Below are 9,172 nucleotides of genomic sequence, written 5' to 3'. Positions count from 1 at the left end.
AGTGGTCTCAGTGTGAATGAATCATTGAGAATTGTTGGTAGGCTCACATATTGTGTAATGATACTTATACTTTAGAATCCCATTCGTTATGATTTGTATGATCAAGAAATTGTCAGTGACGGCTGGCAGAAAAGGCCAAAAACAAATTAACTTGTTTTGTTTCCTGTCATCTCAGTGAAAATATGAGCATCATGACTTTTAAAATTTGTAAAAAACGTTGAAATAGGCATGCTCTGTCAACTTTGAAAAAAACATGAACTGCTGACAAAATGTGAACTTTGACGTATCCAGGGTCATCTGCATTCATGAACATTGAATTGTGAATGGAACTACCAGAAATATAACATAATCATTATGTGAATTAATGTTTTGGATAAGGTGTTCTGTTCAACAAAGGTTCTGAAATATTCCACATGATTGCTGCTTTCAGTGGGAACCACTTTGTGTTTTGGCAAGCAAATTTGCAAAAAGAGAAAAGAAAACACTAGTTTCTTAAAGATTCTCAGATGTCAATATTGAATGGAAGAATTTATCCTCTTCAAGACAACTTTACATCAATTTCCCATAGAGGAAAATCTGTCGTAGATTATATGCTTGTACCATGTGATAATGTACACTTGTGTCATGAATTTTCTGTGGATTCTGTCACTGCATTAATTGATACGTATGATTTGCACTGCTTTCTTGGTGATTGTGCGTTACCAGATCACTCAGTTTTGACACTCAAAATGGGGACAAGAGAGCTTGAGCATGATGGAAAAAATTCAATGAGTCCCGTAGTTAGGGGTGAAAAGACAAGGCGATATAAGGTTTCAAATATACCAAATGGATTTCTAGACGGGGAATTATCCAGAAATGCTATTATAGAATTAATAGATCAAATTGAGTCATCTCGGAATAACCAATTGAGTGTAGATATTATATATGATAAATTTTGTGACAGTATTTTTTCTGAAATGGATGCTACGCTAGAGTACAGGGATGTCCCAGTGTGTTCAAAGAAATTCAAAGTACATAAGCCATTTTGGAATACAGAACTGACTGCCCTCTGGAGGGACATGAGAGAAAAAGAGAAACAATTTATGAGATGTACAGGTACTAAATTACAGAAATCGGTATTTAAACAAAACTTTAGGAATGCCCAACATACATTTGACAAATTTTACAGAAAGCTGAAGAGGTCATACCAAAGACAGGTTATGATGGATATTGAAAATTTAAACACACAGAATCCAACTGAGTTTTGGAGTCACATTAATAAATTGGGTCCTAGAACAAAAAATGATATTCCATGGGAGGTTTACGCAGAAAACAATAGCGTCACAACAGATGTTAATTCAGTTTTAAATAAATGGAAATCTGACTTTGAAGATCTCTATAGCCTTTCTGTCACGGGAGACACTGGATTCGATGAGGACTTCCACCAACATATTTTGAGTTGTAAAAATCAGTTGGAATGGCAGTTAGACTGTAATCATGTTAACCCCCTATTGAATTGTGATATTTCACTTCAAGAGGTAACGAATGTAGTAAATAAGTCAAAATTCAATAAAGCAGTTGGCGTTGACAAACTTCCTTATGAGATTTTCAAAAACCCAACTGCAATTAAATTGCTTCACAAGTTATTCCAACTTTATTTTAATTTTGGAAAAATACCTAGTATGTGGAGAAAAGCTATAATCAAACCAATACCCAAAAATGCATTGAATGATCCCCAAGTTCCTTTAAATCATCGAGGAGTAAGCCTTCTGTCAACTGTGAGTAAATTGTATTCTGGGATTATAAATAATAGACTTGTTCAATATTTTGACGCAGAAAATATTTTAGTCGATGAGCAAAATGGTTTTAGGAAAGGTAGGGCCTGTATCGACCACATTATGTTATGACAAGTATATCAGAAATAGAAAAGCGTCAGGTTTGCCCACATTTGCAGCTTTATAGATATGAAAAAAGCATTTGATTGGGTAAACAGAGATATGTTGTTCTTTAAGTTACTTGAAAATGGTGTTTCAGGCAAATTGTACAAGGCAATTAAGATATTCTATGAGAACCCACTTTCTTGTGTTAATGTAAATGGTTTCTTTTCCCCTTGGTTTTCAACAGATTCTGGTGTTAGACAGGGAGATGTACTATCTCCTACACTCTTTTCTATTTATCTGAATGATTTTGCTAAAGAGGTAAATAACCTCCATATTGGAGTTCCAGTTGGTGACCGAGAGGTTGCAATTCTGCTGTACGCAGATGATATAGTCATTCTTGCTGAAAATGAAGAAAATCTCCAAAAGGCTGTTGAGTGTCTAGAAAATTGGTGTAAGAAATGGCGTATGGTAGTAAACGAAAACAAAACACAAGTTGTTCATTTTAGAAATAAAAATGTCAGGCTGTCAAATTTTATTTTTAAATATGAAGGACGGAATTTAGAAACAGTGTCTCAGTATAAATATCTAGGTCTGGTTTTCAATGAGTTTTTAGACTACGAAGTAACGGCAAAAATCTTATGCAATTCAGCAGGAAGGGCTTTAGGAGCTGTTATTTCTAAAATCCATAGATTTAAGGATTTCCATTACAATACTTTTTCTACCTTGTATAATTCCTGTGTTGTTCCAATATTGGACTACTGTGCGGGGATATAAGGATTTGGTCAGTTTAAAAACTGTGACACAATACAAGATCGAGCATTGAGATATTTCATGGGTGTACATAAATATGCACCAAAGTTGGCTTTAAATGGAGATATGGGTTGGGATAACCCAAGTTTTCGTCGAAAGCTTGATATGTTACGTTTCTGGAATAGACTGTTGAAAACACCAGACAACAGAATAACGAAATCAGTTTTTCTGTGGGATTATGCTTTGCAAACAAAAAATTGGTCTAACGATATAAAAGTGTTCTCTCAGAAATTGGCTTTCAAATAGATTTGTGAACCGAGAAGTGATAAAATTAGAAGAAGCTCGTGAATTGTTAAGAATTTTCATGCTAGAAAATGGGAACTAGATGTGCAACAAAAGTCAAAATAAGGACGTATTGTATTTTTAAAAAGGAATACGGAAAAGAAATGTATTTGACAGGTTGTATGTCTCGTGCGAAGCGGTCTCTCATGGCCCAGTTTAGGACGGGCATACTCCCACTTAAAATAGAAACTGGGAGATTCAGTAATCTTGCAGTTGAACAGAGGTTATGCGAATTCTGTCCTCTTCATGTTGAAGATGAATTTCATTTTTTGTTTCAATGTACTCTGTATAAAGATTACCGTAAGTCACTTTTAGACAAGATATTGACTGATATGCCAGATTTTAATGACTTAAGCAACGATAACAAGTTATGTATACTTATGACAAAATTCCGTAATGATGTAGCAGACTACATTTATAGGGCATTTTCGAGAAGGAAAAGCACACTTTACAAATAATGTATCTTTTTTTGTCTTCAATGTGGTATTCAACGTGTCTTATAAGCCCAGCGGGCTGGATGTGGCAATAGAAAACATTTCATTGTAATTTATTTAAATGGTGAATAAGTCCACATAGGACACTTAAATAAATAAAATACAACAACAACAACAACAAGTTGGGTTTCCCCAATTTTCACCTTGAGTCTGCAAGTTATTCAGTCAGTATCATCAAATGAAAATGTACGCTGGACTTTTGCATGCGACATCTCACTTTCCATAAATATCTGGAGACCTGTAACTCGTCAAATATGTATATATATCACTATGCCAATTATATACTCCGACAATTTCTAAATGAATTTTTGTGCTTGTCTTTGTGTGTATCATGTGTGTCAGTGAGAAAACTTGTAGTTGTAGTCAAGTTTATTTGCACAAATTGAACTGTTAAAAGTACAGAGAGGATTTGCATGGTATCCCAGAATGAAAGTATAAAATGACTGGTTTTGTCTTGCAATGAGATAAATAATTCTAGGTTTCATGCACATAGCGATTTTTCTTGGCATAGGAAGAAGACTACCCAGGGGCTATGCAAAATTAGGCGTACACCCATATCTGATTAGATTACTGTCATACCTTTATAGATATCAGGACTTTGTTTTCAGATGGAATGGGCGCCTTTCTGAACCACTCCATTCAATAAACGGGGTTAAACAGGGAGGCATTACATCGCCGATACTCCTCACTGTTTATTTAGATAATCTTAGCAAATCACTAGCTTCTCTACCGTATGGTTGTCTCATTGGTAACTGTAAGATCAATCATCTGATATACGCAGATGACCTTATTATTTTTTCCAACGGTTCTTACGGGCAGCAAATGTTAGTAAATGCTTGTGGTCATTATGGCAACGAATGCTCAATACTTTTTAATGAGAAAAAACTGTATGTATGTTAATTCAACCGAATGTAAGGAAGCTGCGACAAGCTCCGATATATTGAATAATAGAATGCTTAACTATGTTTATCTGTATAAGTACCTTGGACACGTTATAACTTCCGACCTAAAAGATAACGATGACATTCAAGCTCAGACTCGCCTGTTTTAGGCGAGAGGCAATGCTCTTATTCGAGATTTTAAATTTGCATCGCTTTCAGTTAAAAACCACTTGTTTACTGTTTTACTCACGTGTTCACACACGTGAGCATATGTCGCAGCGACGTCTGTCTGTCTGTCTGTCTGTCTGTCTGTCTGTCTGTCTGTCTGTCTGTCGGTCCAATATCTCAAAAACGGCTGATCAGGTCAGAATCAAATCTGGTAGATAGATTGAGTTTGCAAATGGCAAAAACTGAATATTTTTTGGTGGGTCTGGCTTGCATACTTTTTGCTCATTAGCATAATTAATGATTTTAGAAAAAACGGATATACATTAAAAACGACTGCACATAATTTGATGAGAATTGCTACAAAAGTTGATCACATCGAGATATATCAGCAGTGGGAAGCATTAAGGGGTGACATGAAAGATAGTTGCTAATTTGCATATTTAATCAACTTTCCTAACCAGGGATATATATCTGATTTGACTGGATCAAAATTGACCAAACTTGGTATGTATATTGAAGATACTATGATTAAACATTATTGAAAATCGTGAGGCATTTTAACTTCACCCAATTCCCAATTTATATATTTAATGAACTTTGCTAATTAGGGATATATATTTGAAATGACTGGACCATTGTTGATGAAACTTGCTACATATATTAAAGCTACTATGATACAACATTCTTGAAAGTCATTAAGCATTTTTTACTTTAGCCAATTCCTAATTTGCATTTTAGATGATCTTTCCTCTAAGATTCACTTGATCAAAGTTGGCAAAACATGCTATGTACATTGATGACTATACCAGGATATAATTTTATTTATTTTTATGTCAGCTAATTTTATAATTTGCAAATCTAATAAACTTTCTCAGTTCGGCATATATGGCTTGAGGTAATGACACTTGCTATATAAAGTGGTGATACAATGACAGCAGTCAAAGAACTTTAATATTTTCATTTCAGCTAATTACACATTTGTATACTTCATGACCTTTTAGAATTAATCGGTGGTGAATATTGTTCATTATGTTGATCATAATACTTTCAATGAAGTTGCAAACATGTGGCAAAGGTTCAAATTTACACATAACTGCAATATATAATGAAACACGTGAGCATTTTCAGTTCATATCTGGTTTCTATGATGTCCCTGATTGTACGTACCTTTGATCTAATTTTTCTGTGAATGTTTTTAAGACAATGAGAAAAGCTTTTTATCAGGTTTATCGTAAATTGACATGTTTCACATACAAGCATGTGCAAAGTAACAGCCTTTTAATTTGTTTGTTAACATATCGATTTTAACATTTGACGAACTGTTTAGAAAAAGGTCAGTGGGTTTTCCCAGTAGACTGCATATCTCTGATAACCCCTTTATTTCAGCAGTTCTGAATATTTCCATTTTCACACATAGTAAATTATGGAAAAACTTGTGTGATTGGATTTTTTAACTCCTTTTCTGTTATTTACTTTTTATTTTTATGTTTTTGTATATGGATATTTATATCCGAAATAAACAATAATAATAATAATAATAATAATAATAATAATAATAATAATAGGATTGCATACATGAAGAAATGTCAGAAAACATACTAGGAATATCGTCAATGTCATAAAACTGTCACAAATGATCCACTGAAAGGTGCTTTTTTGAAAAATATAAAACAAATGCCTTGTCACTGTGCTTAATTTTTAAAATGTAATTGCATGTTTTTCTTTGAAAAAATCACGGATGTAAAAGTGGTGACTCAGCATTTTTTCACAATTTTTATTACATTAAATAAGGTGGCATCTTTGTTATTGGATGAGCAACTTCACACAAGATGTTTATATCGGAAATACTACATGCAGAAGATACTTAAGAATCAAGAGTAATGAAATTACAATATTTTTATCCACCATGGCTATTTGTTTGTTTGTTTTTTTGGGGTTTTTTTGAACAGGTCAAATTTGCAATAAAGTCATGTGTGGAGCTCAAAATCACTGGGTCAGCGGACCTCCTTGCCTATCATCTGTGCACTGCAGACACTAGACTTCCATTATTTATACATAATTAGTTAAAGTGTATCTGGCGGTATTCTTTATGCGGAGAGCTTCACCAATATAGTAGACTGTTGCCACAGTCACTCGTGAGCTATTCAGCTCTGGGACTATGCGCCCCATAGACGTGTGTACATATGCTTGAGAAAAACCATGTACACACGTCTATGGGGCGAATAGTCCCAGAGCTGAATAGCTCACGAGTGACTTTGCTATTGCCCTTGTCATGCCCATTGGAAAGCAAAATATGGATCCAGTTCTTTATGAAGAAGTCAAACCCACTTTGGTAGTCTTATTACGAGTGAGCATTCTCCTGATCTAAATATGTTGAAACATCTTCGCTTGCCAAGGTCCCTTGTCCGGGCGGCTGGATGCTCCCCGAAATCAGACCTCGGCCGATCGAGGCGTTCGATCGTGTGTTCTAAGCGCCACCACGCGGTTGTAAGTGACCTGTAAATAGCCTATCACGTGATAGCTTAGTACATGTACTTCAGCTGTGATGGCGACATCCATGCTGATGATGAGATGACGACATTCATCGGACAACACATCAATCCACGAGCGCCATATCACTTCAGAGTTTGACTGACAGTCAAAAGAGAGCAGTAGGCTCAATTTCAAATGGCAACGATGTTTTTAACAAGTACAACTGAAAGTGACAAAAATTTGTGCTTTGCGTTACCTTACCAGTCCAAATAATGCAGTCTCATGGTGCACAGTGTTATCCCTACTCTTTAGCAATATGCAGTATAGTAACAAGTTGCCTAATTACATCGTGGTATCCTTGTTGGCAACATACATCGGCAAGAGTCTCGAAGATGATGAAATCATTGATCTCTTGGACCCACACAGTTACTTGTTGACTGCTATGCCGCTCTGCCCCTACATGGCCATAGACTTGTGTATGTGCACGTTAAACTTCCAAAGTTAGGACACCCAAATGGGTATGCGTACTGTTCAATGTCATCTTCCGCGTTCGATTTCACCGTGAAAATGAGCAATTTCATTTATCACGTATCAGTCGCTCATTACCTTTCTCATTCTCAAAATTCATACCTGATACTTGATCTGCTTAAAAATGCTCATTTTGTGTGATTTTCGGCCAAGTTCGATATACAGATCACAAAAACATGACAATCGGCACGGTGAGCAATATTCCAGTTACTCCACATTACGTTTGGAACCGCTATTTCGACGTCGGCGCCCCTATCCATGCGATTGGCTGGAATGTTGCTCGCGCATATGTTTTGGCGATGTGTTGTCTCTCGAACTTTCAGGAAAATCCCACGATATAAAAATTAATATATTTGAAGCAGTTGAAGGTAGGAGTTTTTCAGCTAATAAATAATGTGCTTGGACCTACTGTCACAGCTGCACATCGGCAGTTGGCTAACCCTGCGTACCGTGCTGGGGAGGCCGTATAACGCCGGGAACACAGAGCACGGTACGCAGGGCTATAGGCAGTTGGCCAGTGCCAACTCTGTCTCGTCTGTTTATTATATGTAACATGTGTGACGCGCGTTGTGATTGGTGCGCCACATTTTGAAGGTCCATCGCCTTTTCCTCCAGACGATGTAGTCCTGGGATTCCGCACCGGGTAGTTAGTGGCAGACTCTGACTGTAGTCGAAGTAACCTCGAGTGGACGATATTGTTGAAACAGCAAGAAGTCTAACTTGAAGGGGTTGTGCCAGATCTAAGGTTGGGGCATCTCATATCAAACACCGCCTGACTATAGGCACGGTGATCGATGAAGGGTGGAAGGTCCATGCATACCTACGAAGCTGCTAATTTAAAAGTTAGCTGCTCAAGTTCTAGCCGGAGAGCAGTTTTCCACACAGTATTTCTCCAGAGTCGGTGATACACAATGCTTAACAAAGGACAAAAATAAATCGCCAACTTTTGAGAGGCCACATAATGCAACTTGAAGATTCAGGGGAGTGTATCAGGGAGCTATGGGCCCTCCTTGTCTTAATGGATGAAGAACAGTATATTGCTACTGTGCAGATAGAATACCAAGACTGCTAAATTTAATACAGTCAAATATAAATAGAAAGACTCATAAGAAGTCAAATGTTCAAAGATGCAGTCCCAATAAATGAAAGCATGTTAATCTTTTAATGTCCTGAAACTATATAAATGTAACTATAAAGATTAAAATGCATGACATAAAGAATATGCATTTTTCGTTGCTTGTCGATGTCCTCAGGTCGACCTGAAGGACGGTACATATTTTTTCTAACAGCATGTTCCAGGTATGTTGCCAATTTGACCGCGTAGCACTTTTGATTGAGTCCATGGTATGCTATTTATGGTGTGGTCAGTTTCTTCGGCCGGGGGAGGGGGGCAGTGGATTATTTTGTCTGAAAGGACCTTTTCTTTAACATTGAAACCATAAAAACATAGTTAAAAATGACAAAAACTGCCTTTTGTTCATTACATTTTAGTCGTGGAAAAAGCACCTTTTTACAGTAAACCTGTGACACAAAGGAAAATAGTTGCATCAATGGGAATGAAAAATATTTTGTTATTGTTCTCTTCCTTAAGTATGTCACTGTGTCGAATATATTGTAAAATATTTGTACATGTTGCTTTCTTAGACTTAATTCTCACAGAGCAAACAAAAGTAACAGG

Source organism: Ptychodera flava, chromosome 4 (assembly GCF_041260155.1).
Source record: "Ptychodera flava strain L36383 chromosome 4, AS_Pfla_20210202, whole genome shotgun sequence".
Lineage (NCBI taxonomy): Eukaryota > Metazoa > Hemichordata > Enteropneusta > Ptychoderidae > Ptychodera > Ptychodera flava.
The sequence above is the reverse complement of the archived record's forward strand: the minus strand, read 5'-3'. Positions refer to the sequence as shown.